At 41.4% G+C, this 12474-nt stretch overlaps 1 long non-coding RNA gene across 1 annotated transcript; it reads right to left on the bottom strand.

The window, feature by feature from the left end:
• Positions 1-4387: 4387 nt before the first annotated feature.
• LOC118099734 lies at positions 4388-5822 on the bottom strand. The gene is made up of 4 exons (XR_004694357.2): positions 5434-5822; positions 5180-5258; positions 4626-4730; positions 4388-4509 (listed from the first exon to the last, which is right to left on the bottom strand). It is a non-coding gene; the product is annotated as an uncharacterized LOC118099734 (long non-coding RNA).
• Between the last annotated feature and the right edge of the window lie 6652 nt (positions 5823-12474).

Below are 12474 nucleotides of genomic sequence, written 5' to 3'. Positions count from 1 at the left end.
AGTTAATGGAAAAATCTGTTTTTAGTTTTCTGGTGTAATTCTGCTGAAAAACAAACAAACAAATAGATAAGGAGTGAAAACAAAAGACCAAAAACCTTTATTTAAGAAAGAATCATAAAATCACGATACATAATAATTCATTATCCATGTAATAACCACATTAATATCATGTATAAGACACGAGATGAGTCACGTGGTGTTACCACAGCCTCAAAGGCTCATCACCAAGACGTCCAACATAGTTCAGAGGGTAACAGCAAAAAGAAAATCTATTTATTGCAGAAAAGACAACAACTTCAACAACAGGCCGGCAAAATGGACAAAAGAAGGAAACCCCAACACACCAACCCACAAAGGGTCGTAGGACCTGAGAATCTTCCTTCAACCTAAACCAACATCAGAACTAAAGCTCACAGAAATAAAGCTGCGGAAACTGGACGACTGGACCCATCAGAAAAGAAAAAGAAAAGAAACAACACAACAATACTCTTGCTCTAAAGGTCATGCTGCACAAACTGCTGCTGCTGCAACCGGGGATGGAAAGATAGATACTTCCTGTTTCCTCTCACATACTTTCATCAACCAATCACAGTGCACCTGAGGAGATAAGAAAACATGAAACCATGAGTAGAAAGGAAATGTACGGGTGTTTTCCTCTTTATTCAAAAGCATGGTCTTTTAGTTTGAGAGCTGGACTTGCACGTTCAGATTTCGTGGGTGTTTTACTCAAAACCCTGCGCTTGCACTCACACAGCTCCTGCTGGTGCTTAGATTTGCTCTGCTTGTGCTCAAACTCTGCGCTTGCACTCAGATATTTTGTTGCTTGGACAGATTTCCTGTATTTAATAACTACACACTATGGTTTCTGTAAAACTCTCTTGTACGGATGTACTCTGAAGTCGTCCATCTTGGTTGTGTTTGTCACAGTGGCTCTGACCTGAGGCTTCACACCAGGTCTTCCTGCTCTTCTGTGTCTTCTGTCTGTGCTGCAGCAGACGCGTTTGTCATACTCAGGACAGTTGTGTGACTGATGGGGGAGAGATGAGAAAATATTAAACCTCACTGGACTTTATTCATGAAACCTGCATATAATCACAGTTCATTCAAAATAGTTTGAACGTTGTTGCGCCCCCTGTCCATTCGTTTGTTTGTTCATCAGCAGGATTACACAAAAACTGATAAACTGATTTACACAAACTTTCATGGAAGGATGGGACATGGGCCAAGAAAGAAGTGTCAACGTGACGTCACCCATTGGTTTGTGAGCTGCCATTTTGAATCCTCCATTTTTGACATGTTGTCCAGCGCCATCTTGGTTTTTTGAAACCAGAAGTAACCATATTTGGAGGAGAGGGGGTGGAGCCTGACTCAGGGCCCAAGGACACTGCCCGCCCACCTAAACCTGCGACCTGCACCCAGTACTAGCTGTCAATCACACGGTATCCATGCCCCAATGCCTGCGGTGCTTTATGGTCTGTTTGACTCTAAGTGGATCATTCACTTCACTTTCTAGACCCAGAGTCTACGTCCATTTTAATATACGGTCAATGGAAAGAACCTTTTACATTTTGGGGCAGATTCAGACAAAGTAGCTGATCCAAGAAATGTTTTATCTCTTTCTCTCACATTGTGAGATGAAAACAGTGATATGGAGTCATTCTTTTGGCCTCACTGTCTCTCACCTCTATCATCTCCACAGCTTCATTCGCTTCTGATTTCAAGCTCAGAGTTTTCTTCATCCTGGATCGAAAACAACAACAAACACAACATTTGACAAAATGAACTTCATAACACTGAAACTAGTGTTTGAAGACATTTGAAGAAGACAGTAAAAGAGCAGAGGGTGAACTGATGGATTTGTATTGTTTTACCTCGTCCACAGAGTCCAGACCAGCACTGGAACCAGCACGACCAGCAGAGTGTACCTGAGGATATTCATGATTATCACTGACTTCCCTAGACAACAGACAGGAGACATTAGCAGTGTGGTTAGACTGATGACTCAGTTTGCCAGGTGATGCTGTTGGTCAGTCAGTATTGTTCATGTGCAATATGATGGGCTTGATATGAGTATTGATGGTTTAAGGTTCTGGAGCAATGAAAAGGAGGGGGGGGGTGTAGGCTGTAAAAGTCAGAGTGCTAAAATCACCTGCTGCAACAGTCAGATGTAAGGTGGCGTTACTACGTCCTCGTGTGTTCTGGACCTCACACTGATATTTTCCACCATGTTCAGCTGTGATATTAGTGATGGTGAAGATTTGTCCTGATGCTTTTGGTGAGTCCTCGTCCTCCTTGTACCAGGTGTAGATAGCTGCTGGGTTAGCATCACTGCTGCAGGTCAGAGTCACCGAGCTGCCCTCCATGATCTCACCAGAGGGACTCACTGACACAGAGGAGGCTTGGAGCGTCTGGTGTAAAACATGCAAGATCATGAAATCAACTCAGAAATATTCATTAACCAAAGTGAAGAACTTTTCAATCTCTGGTTTTCTTAAGTGCTTAAGAAAAGTGCTTAAGTGCTTCTTAAATATAGATGATCATTATTAACCGGGCGCCAGCACAGACAGAAGCAGGTACTGAGGGTTTTGTTTTCAGCCCGTGTGTGTGAATGTACAAAATAACTCAACACATGAACCAAACCTACTGAATATTATAGTGAATATTAACTTTTGCAGCTGATCGGTCAAAGGTCAGAGGTCAAGATGAGCAAAGATTTGACCCAAAAGACACATTTTCCAAGATATTTCCACAAATAGCAGAGAGACTAAATCATATACTGATCAGAACATTATTCCCCATCGTATAATGGAAAGATGAGTTATAAGTAATGTCACAAAGAAGTTAGAGATTTACATCATGCATCCTTAAAACTGCCAATCTGCTGTATTCCTGCCTCTAATAGGACTATAGAGACGACCTGAAGCTTATAGACACTGAAAAATAATCTATGATCATATGGTGGGAATGTCGTCACTATGAGTTTAGAGAATGACGTCATATAGTGTAGCTATGCAACAACAGATGTTTTCACCCAAGTCCGTTTATTTGTTGCTTGTTGATTTTAAGCAAGATTACACAAAAACTACTGAGTCGATTAGCATGAAACTTGAAGGTAGGATGAGGTACGGGTCAGGGAAGAACTCAGGAAAGTTTGGTGTGAATCCAGATAAGGGGGCGGACCCAGGAACTTTCTATAAGATTGCGAGACAGTGCTGGGTTTCATGGATATGTGGATGTTTTCTACTCACACTGGACGTCTAAGTGTAGAGACGTGGAGTTGATCCGTCCGTACTGATTCTCAGACTTGCAGGAGTAGACCCCGCTGTCCCCAGAGCTGATGGAGGAGAGACGATAAACGCCCTCTGGTCCTTGAAGCAGAGTTCGGTTCTCCTTGTACCAGGTGTAATTAGCTGCTGGGTTAGCATCACTGCTGCAGGTCAGAGTCACCGAGCTGCCCTCCATGATCTCACCAGAGGGACTCACTGACACAGAGGGAGGCTTTGGAGCGTCTGTATGTGTGAAAACAGAATGATGATAACAGATGACAGACATTGTGTTTAACATTTGGGGACATATATGATATGATGTGTTAAAGTCAAAGGTTCTCAGGTGAGTGGAGGCACTGAGTTACAACAGCAAGGTTGTTAAACTGACACAGGTAAATTCTCCTTGTTGTTAAGTGAGAGGTTTTTCTCAATGATTTCCTGTTGCACTACTGTTTCCAGACTCCCCTGAATGTCCACAGATTTCCAAACCAGAGTCCAGTTTGTAACGTGGACTTAAACGTGACATATTATGACCCTTTTCCACAATTAGACAGAGTTTCTTCCTAATGAAACGTGTGAAGAGCCCTGTTCAGAGTGGCCTGTTTGTGGGCGTGTCTCTTAAAATGTTTCTGAGCCACTGCTCCCCCTGCTGGGAGGTGTATGTGTGACGTGTGCACAGGAGCAGGGTTTTGTTTTCACCACTGTCTGTCTGCTGAGAGCTGTTTGCTCGTCACGTGAATGTGCACAGTGAAGGAAATATCTTTCAAGTTTACTGAGGATGGTGAAAGCTTTATGGATGTTTTAACAGACGCTGGGTGGATTCCTCTTTGTGCTGCTGATGGTCTGACTGTGAATATTTATGGGGCAGAAGTCAAACGACCCATATCTGCACATTTAAAATGTAAAGGACAAAGAATGGGACAGATTCAATATCTCTTCACTTAATAACCTGTGTTTCACTCACATGTCACAGTAATAACGATGTTTGCTGAACTCCTTCCCAGCTCATTCTCAGCTGTGCAGTAATACTCTCCAGAGTCTGACGACCGGATGGAGCTGAGGACAAATTGTGTCTCTTCACTGGGAGGTTGAACTCTTTTATCTCCACTTCTCTTGTACCAGGTGTATTTAGCTGCTGGGTTAGCATCACTGCTGCAGGTCAGAGTCACTGAGCTGCCCTCCATGATCTCACCAGAGGGACTCACTGACACAGTGGGAACCTTTGGAGCATCTGAAGGATAGTCTATATTAACACACAGGATGAGAATACAATCAAAACACTGTCTGTATTATTTGTTAAAAGTTTAAATTTAAATTATTTCCAGATTATTGTAGCTTCATGAGGAGGCGTAAACTCACACAATGTAGGAGAAGTGAAACGCTCATGTCCTTCTGACACTTCTGGCTTAATGTCTGCCATATGTGTGAAGCCACGATCCAACACTTCATTCTCACACTGTACCACTGTAACACAGAGAATCAGATTCATAACGACACCAGAGAACACTTAGTTTACTTTTTACTTTCTGTAGAAAAGAAACACATTTCCATGAGCAGCATTCCATAGCATTTCAACTGATGACTCCACACACTGATGACAATTCCTGCATCGAGAGGAGAGGAACTCAGTCATGATGATGATAATAATAATAATAATAATAATAATAATAATAACATGTTTCAGCCTCTGTAATATTTTGAGCTCTAGACGATAGAAACTTCTAAAAAAAGATACAAATTAATACTGATGATAATTCATTCATATATTTTCTTTCTGCATCACTTTACAGGTGGTGATCTGAAAATGAATGAATGGTTCATTTATATTTTTACTTTCTTTCTCAAACTGACTTCAGGTGAATCAGAAGTCTGAGTGTAAAATAGAGTGAAACATGAATGTAGACGTACAGTACCTGTCACAGTGAGAAGAAGGACAACAAATCCACTGGCTGCTGCAGTTACACTCATAGTAGCTGCTGCTCTCGTCTGTGACTTCAAACAATAAAAACATCCACAGATAAATAATGTGCACAAGATGAAACTCAGTCACATCACAGACACGTCTACCTCCAACACAGAAGAGTCTGAGAATAAAGACAGATTCTGTAAGAGAAAGATCAATTTAAACTGATAAACACCCCCCCCCTTCCTTCCTCTTTACACTTACATGCTTGCTGAGCCCGATGGTGTTAGATTAAACTGTGGTTTGTACAAACTGTGAATTTCTTCATTTAACAGAGTGTTAGAAACGACTTTAGTGGCTGTTCACACCAAACCTGAATCATCCTCAACTGAAGCTGTAAGCAGCGTTGAACAGGCCTGCCCCCCCTCGATCCAGCCAGTGGACGCAGCGGTTTACTTTTCTCAACCGTCCGACACTGCACGATTGAGAAAGATGCTAATTCCGGCGTGGAGTGTGCAGCTGTGTACATGCTTCCTGTGTCCGAAGGGTAATTAACACAAGGGTTACTTCCAGTGACCAGTAGGTGGCACAATGACTGTGACTGAATATGAATGATTTAAAAAAATGAACACTTGACGATGCACCAAGAGTGACAGGCACCATCTTTGAGACAAAGGTATTTGATTTGTATACAGAGATTTTTTTGTTTGGTCAATGTCCCATCCACTGACATGGAAGAGGCCGGGTATATGACAAATACTGCAGCCAGCCACCAGGGGGTGACAGATATCATTTGGCTTCACTTTGGGGGTAGCTGTCATGTTGTCCATCTTTATATTCAGTATCAAACGTGAAGTTTAGTGAAGATTAGACGTTGTAAATTTCAGTTAAAACAATTTCCTGTTTCATGGTGAAACATCAAAGTTCGACATGTCACCATGGAAACGTGAATATATAACATGAAGCTTTTTTGTGTTCCTGGATGAGCGGGTGTCACTTCTGCAACAATCTCCTGTTAAATCTTCAAAATGTACTGATGTACTTTAATCGTCCAGAAACATTATTAGCAATAAACTTGTTGACCTAGTTTTTATGTCAAGTGCTTCATGATTCTCAGCTGACGACCTCAATAGTCCTTTAAATATTATTATGGAACAATTCTTCATTAGATTTATAAATAGGACAAGACCTATATATTTGTTGACTTGTGTACTTACATTATCCAAAATATTGTTGTTGAAACCCCTCCAGAAAATGATTATTGGTCACTCCCATTGATTGATATAAAATCTTTTAGCTGTTCTAATATTAGTTACAACTAATTACAATTTGTAATATTTAGAAGTTAATATTATTGTTATTTGTAACATTTTGACAGTAACATACATTACGGTTAGCGTTAGCCTAACCTGAGGCTAACTCTACACCTGGTTGAGTCTGGGAAATTTTTCAATTGTGGGAGAAGAAGAACAACTTTCTGACCTTTACCTTCGTGGCTTCCAAAGTGAGAAGTGAGAGAATTTGTAATCTGGGTTAACCAACCCATCAAGAAAGAAAACAAACCTTTACAAACACTGCACATGTCTATATGTTTTATTTCTTCTGGTTCCGTGAGGCTGTAAAATCCATAAACAACAGATTCATGTTGTGTTTCTTCAGTGTTTGGTGACTGTGCTGTACACTGCAGATGAATCGTCCCCCTCTTCTTCACGTCTTGTTCTGTGAAGGGCAGAATAAACCACTCACACCCACAGTTTTTAACCTCAATAAGTGTAGTGATGAAAATGTTCACGTGTGGAGCTGCTCACCCTGTTGCACTGTCAAATCGAACAGCGCTGTATTCAGCCTCCTCCTCGTCTTCCTCAGTATTTCTCTGGGGTTGAACTCAAGCTATGTTGGAGTAGATGGCATCTGCCCGGTTCTGGGTGAAGCAGACGCTGGCGTAGTGGACGTCATGGAGAGAGAGAGAGAGAGAGAGACTAACCCTAACACTATCATGATCGAGAGGCCAAAAACATGTTTTGTGAGGCCACTGCGACCTTGACCTTCAACCACCAAAAGCTCATCAGTTCATCTTTGAGTCCAAGTGATGAACATTTGTACCAAATTTGAAGAAACTCCCTCAAAGGGATCTTGAGATATTGCGTTCACAAGAATCAGACAACGAGACAACCTGAAAACAAGATGCCTGAGGTCACTGGGTGTCACCGGCACTGAGGCATAACAATATCTAGAAACTCAGAATAACATCACCTCTACGCAGAGCAGAGACTAAAGTGACACCTTCACAATAACTGTTTTGTCCAATCAATGATCCAAACTTCACAATTACTCAAAGTAATTTAAGAGAAATGCAGGAAAACCCCAAACATTAAGAAGCTGGAACCACGAGAAAGACTGGAACAATTATTCAAACACTTTTCATCCAAACACGATATAACACAAAGTGCTTTCCTGTAAATGTAGATGTACCTGACACAGAAAGAAGGAAGATGACAAAGCAACTCGCTGCTTCTCTCAAACCCATCGTTGCTTCACACGTCTCTGTGGTGCAGCCACATCAGCAGCTAGATTCCACCCTTGAGAAACGATGTTTGTCAGCCAGTCACGATGACAGATAGAAATCATAGATCAGTTAAGACCTTGGCTTCCTTCCTCTTTACATCATTAACATGCACGAACGGACAAACACCAGTAAATCCCCTCGTTAAAATGAAGAAATGTTCTTTTGTTTTGGAAATGATGCATGAACTTATTAAAATATATTTCATGCAAATAACAGTGAGAGTAGTTTTGCAGCCTGACAGTGAATCTAACACTTTCTTTACTTTCTTGAGACTGGACTTAAAAATCATGTTGAATTATTCTTTCTTTTAACCTCATGTTAGAAGTCAGTTCCTGTTTATTTACACCTCCAGTCCATATGAAGACTGGGTCATAACAATACATTGTAAAAGGTCATAATTATGTAAACTTACATTACTTTAGTGTTCTTTACTCATTTCTCACGAGGATTCAACTCATGTGAGTCAAACTTGTTTTGTCTGATACACGTGTAAAACTGTTCACTTGTGTAGACTGGACTTCATGAGCTCATGCACAGGTGCACGTGAGCAGTAGAGCGACACAGGAACCATCGACTGTTGGGTTAGATGGGCGGAGCCTCCCACTGTGCTCTGGTTGTGCGTTAACGTGGAGTCGGAATAATCAGAAGAATTAGTTCTGGGATTAGTAGACTGGGAAATTCACATGAACTCCACCTCAACTCTGGACCTCCCAAGACATTCATGGTCTGACCCTTCTCATCAAATCACAATGATGCAGAACTCCACCGGTTAATGAGGCAGCCTTGAAGAGTGGAGATCAAGTGCTTTGAAATGAAACTCTTCATTTACCTGCGCTCTGTCTTCTGGTCTCTCACCGCACTCACGCTGTTGTGTGAAGGACTTGTTTCTTCTAGATGGGAGGAAAGAAATAAACAGTTGGATGAACTAGAAAACTCCTCCAGAGAACTTTGAGAGAGAGAGAGGGGGAGAGAGAAAATTAGAATTTTGAAAACTTTTTGTGTATTTACGTCATGTGTTCATGTGTTCAACCCGGTCAAAAGCCTTTTCCTGGTCTATGGAAATAAGACCAGTCTCTATTGCCAATGAACTGGAGAGGTCCAAAACATCTGGAATCAAAGTGACATTGTCACTTATGAGCCTGCCGGGCACACAGTAAGTCTGGTCAGGGGTGGATGACGGACGCCATTACCTCCCTCAGTCTGAGGGCCAGAGCTTTGGACAGGATTTTGTAATCTGTGCACAAAGAGAGACCGGCCTCAGTTCTTCAACTCTTGTAGGTCTCCCTTCTTCGGCAGCAGGGTGATGACGGCCCTCCTGCAGCTCAGAGGTAGCCTTCCATTCTGCAGACTGTCATTGACTACCTCGAGCAGATCCTGTCCTAAGATGTTCCAGAAGGACTTAAAGAAATCAGCAGGAAGGCCGTCTATCCCTGGAGCTTTGCTGCTCTGCAGGCTCATGGTGGCTCTGTGCAGCTCTTCCTTTGTAATGTCTGCGGCTAGCTCCGTGTTGTTGCTCCTGCTTACCTGAGGAGACCATCCAGAAAGCTGCTGTGCACATCTAGATTACTTGACCACTCACTCTTAAAGAGGTCTCTATAGAAACCGGTAGCACACTTCCTGATCTCAGCGAGTCGGAGACTTCAGAGCCGCTACCTGTTCGTAAACAGTGAATGGTCTTCCTTTGTCCATGTTTCTGCTCCAACCCAAAGAAGAACTGGGAGGGGCATCCATCTGTGAGATGTTCATAAACCTGACCAGAGCTCCTCTGTGCTGAGACGCCCAGCAGGTTGGCTATAGCCGACTGTTTGGACTTGAGGAGTCTAAATGCCCTGGATTTCCTGTAGAAGCTGCTAAAGACTGCAATTCTTCTACCTGTCTCTCCAGATCCCTCATTGTCCAGGTTAAATCTCTGCTGACATTGCGAGTGAACTGCTGGCAAAGTTGTTTGATTTGTGTTTTTCCGATATCCCACCAATCACGAGTCAGTCTCAGCTGTCAATCATGAACGGGATCTTTCATTTCAGCTCTGTGCTGCAGAGAGAGCGAGAGACGAGAGAGAGAGAGAGAGAGAGAGAGAGAGAGAGAGAGACAGAGACAGACAGAAAAGAGAGAGAGACAGAAAGAGAGAGAGAGAGAACAGAGAGAGAGAGAGAGAGAGAGAGAGAGAGAGAGAGAGAGAGAGAGAGAGAGAGAGAGAGAGAGAGAGAGAGAGAGAGAGAGAGAGAGAGAGGCAGAATCACACATTAGGTCATAGTTCAAGTAGCAATAACAACTCAAATACGCAGAATAACACGACTTCCATCATCACCACAGCCTAAATAAGAGTTTGGATGTGGACATCTCGACTTCCTTCCACTATCGAGAAATGAATGCAAAGTATCTTGGATATTGATAATGCTGCCATCTTGTGGGGAGGACGTCATGGAGCAGCTATCCTGCTGCAGACGCTCGACCAATCACGAGTCAGTCTCAGCTGTCAATCATGACGTCTCTGCCCCTTTTCATATCATCAAATAACGAATTCAAACCAAACTGATCAGAAACATGAACACTTGAACATCAGTGTGATTATTCCAGTAGAGAAATACTTTTATTATGTATTAGTATTAGGATTAGCAGTAGTATTATTAGTATTATTACAATATAATACACATATAATGCTAAAATAATATAGAATTACAGACACAGTGAAAATACCCTTAATACTACCCAAGATGATGACCATTGTATCAAAAATATAAATCACAGAAACAGCAATAATCACTCATGACAAAATACATTTATAATAAAAAAAAGAATTAAAGTAATATAGAAGAAAATATAAATTCCAGTTCGTGAGATATTTTACACAAACTGAAGTAAATCTACTGCGTCACATATGAACATTCCATCACATTAAGTTTATACAACAGCAGAGTCACCTTCTGCAATTAAAATGATCCAGTATGCTTAATTCCCTAACACACTGGCGGCGGAGAAATGGTTTATTTTTACTAAAAAGAATAAATCTGCATTAGTACATTCAATAGTTTCTGATTTTAATAAAGCGTCACTTACAGTCAATTCAAGTGTTGTATTACGAAGTCTACCATGGAATTTTGCTGCTGACGTCCTGATATATATACAGTGTCTCAAGGCACTTGGACTGAGAAGCAGTGGCAGGAAACCTTGGACCGTCTGCCCTGCGTCAAACACTGGTCCCAATGTCTCTGTTTGATTCATTTAACTTCTGTCATGTGAACCAGGTCTTCACTGTGCAAAGCAATGAAGCTTTTAACAGAAAATAAATAGAATTTAATTAAACCCTTGATCACTGACAGTAATAATAGCATGATAAGTTCTGCGTTTCTGCTATTTACACAGAGTCAAAAGATGTTTATTGTTGAACTCCCCTGAAAGATACAGAGTCTTACACACACACATTTGGAGAAGTATGCATCTATGTAGACTGTATATGACTATTGACAGGGGCGTGATATTATAATTTAAAAACAGTTATATTCCATTCAAGTGACCTTAGATCACATTCAACTTAATCTGCTTTATCTCGTCATCATGAATTGCACAGACAAGATATATTCCTCCGTGTTTATTACATTGCATTATATTCCAACTAAAAAAACCACCGCGATATCGTCTCAGGATGTTCCGATGCCAAACAATGAGAGGAGGGGATATGTATTTCTATTTACTTTCTTATTTTTACATAGCCAATGATTAGAGTAAATCAGTCCCAACATCTTTAGTGACAATTCTTTTCAGTACCTAAAAAGGAGTAATGTTTTATGTCCCTTTTATTTCCATGTGAATATGTTGTATGTCAGTATTCCGGTCTGTGAACCCCCTGTCGCTGTGGTACGTGCCGCTCAGGAACCTGTCTCTGTCTGGGAGCTGGAAGAGAGACAGGTATGTTCCACAGACTGTTATTCCTTCTAGTGTCAGTCAACGTTTTAGTGCATGTTGCTGTGACTGCTTTCTGAAGAGCAACAACAGACAGCTGTAATTAATGTAAAGCCCAAGTCTGTCCTGTGAGTGTTCAGAGTTATTTCAAAGTTAGCGCTGCATTGTTTTCTGCTGTTTTCGCTTTGAAGTGCCGCCGACTCGCGCCGCAGCACCCGCGGCATTATGGGAGATGTAGTTTTCTCATTAGGGATTTGTATAGGAGCATTGTGAAGTGCATTGTTTCTTTTCAATGTTGTTTGTGAACCCCACATTAAGTCATTGTGTTTACTCTGTGATGGAGTTGAGACATGTGAGGCAGGGCATATTTATGTTTATTTTGTCCTTTGGTTTCATTATTATTTCATGCATCCTTTACAGTAGTCTAAAGAAGAGGATGTGAACTGACGCCAGTCCCTGTCACATGTTCTATCATCACAGTAAAAAGAATCAAAGAGAGCTGTGGTGTCGGAGTGATTTTGTGGTGTGTCGCAGACTCGCTACATTTAGTTGAGAAAACTTTTTAGTTTGCAGTGATCTTTGTTTTCAGGGAGATACACAAGTTCTCACAGTTTGCGACAGCTGGTTTCCAGACCTGCCCTGGTGGAGGCAGTATTCCAGCGCGGTTATCACCACTACAGACTCTGTAAATCTTATTATATATTATTATTATACATATGATTGTATAAAGTCATTATAAGAACTTCTTGTCGTGTTCATCTATATTTTGTGATGAGTGACAACAAATACGTTCTCGGAAATGTTGTAATATCACAGGCGACCGAGATCAGCGGAAGCGA

This window comes from Hippoglossus stenolepis, chromosome 2, assembly GCF_022539355.2.
Source record: "Hippoglossus stenolepis isolate QCI-W04-F060 chromosome 2, HSTE1.2, whole genome shotgun sequence".
NCBI lineage: Eukaryota > Metazoa > Chordata > Actinopteri > Pleuronectiformes > Pleuronectidae > Hippoglossus > Hippoglossus stenolepis.
Note: the sequence above shows the minus strand (reverse complement) of the source record. Positions and strands in the feature narration are given on the sequence as shown.